Below are 1,346 nucleotides of genomic sequence, written 5' to 3' on the forward strand. Positions count from 1 at the left end.
TTCGATTACGGGGTCAATCGAATCATACCCAGCGGAAACGCTGAAGGCCATCTGTCACATTCCATCGATTGATTTCTTTTTAACCCTTAGTTATGCGCATGGAGTCAGGGCCATTTCAAGTTGAAAAAAATAAATCTTGGAATGCTTGGAGCGCTCTCCTAAGTCCTGACCCCATGCGACCACTAACATAACATTTTTTGGAGGAGGTAAGTTTTTAATTTTTTTTTAAGTCAGAAGTCGAAATTATGTTTTTGTTTTTTGAAGCTAACGATAATCGAGTACTTTAATTTTGTTGATAATACACACTTCGTCTTTTTATTTGTAAAGCTCTTTTTTCAACACTTGTTTTGGGGTCATTCGGGATGCCATGCGGCTAATTGCGCGATTTCCTTTATGCACCTAATTAGGGGTTAAAAATATGCCAATTGTGGCTAAAAACTCGTGCATGTCGCAGTTGTCGTGAAAAATGCTTTTTGTATCCAGATAGATACTAGCAGTTCTAAGCGAGTATGTTACATAGATAAATTCATATATTAATATGTTTAACGATATTTGTTTAACAAAATTTCAAATTATGCTTTCGCTGAAATAATCTCGCAGAGATACGAACACGGCCCATAAAATACCATTACTTATACGTAATAAATTTTGATTAATCACACAGCTCAGTTAGGGCCAGATTCACAGTGCTTAGTTAAACGATTGTTAACTGCCAACAAGAGTTTAACTTTGAATTTATATTCAGGGTCAAATTCACAGTGTGTAGTTAACCACTGATAAGTGTTTAACTATTGATTTTCATATTCACAACACTCAATTAACAAAAGTTTAAACCAGTATGCCCTCTTAGTTAAACTCTTGTGAAATTATTATTTTTTTTTTTTTAACGAATTTCAAATTCGAATAGAAAGGTATTGATTTTTAGAAATTGTATATTTTCAGTCGATATGAATTTCCATAGTTAACTATGTGAATCTGAATATAAATTCAAAGTTAAACTTTTGTTGGTGGTTAAGTTAACAGTCACAAAGTTAAATATGGAAATTCATATCGCCTAAAAATATACAAATTCTAAAAATCAATACTTTTCTATTCGAATTTGAAATTCGTTCCACAACAAAAATAAATAATTTGACAAGAGTTTAATAACTATGGGGGCAAGCTGGTTTCAACTTTTGTTAACTGAGCGTTATGAATATGAAAATCAATAGTTAAACTCTTATCAGTGATTAACTACGCACTTTGAATTTGGTCCTTAATCTCACAAATTTTTTTGAAATATAACCGTTGTGTGTATGTAAGTATTTACGCATAGCATACAAGCCAAAGCAACATATTTACATCCT

Source organism: Rhagoletis pomonella, unplaced genomic scaffold, assembly GCF_013731165.1.
Source record: "Rhagoletis pomonella isolate Grant_MI unplaced genomic scaffold, Rhpom_1.0 Rhpom_scaffold_00008, whole genome shotgun sequence".
NCBI lineage: Eukaryota > Metazoa > Arthropoda > Insecta > Diptera > Tephritidae > Rhagoletis > Rhagoletis pomonella.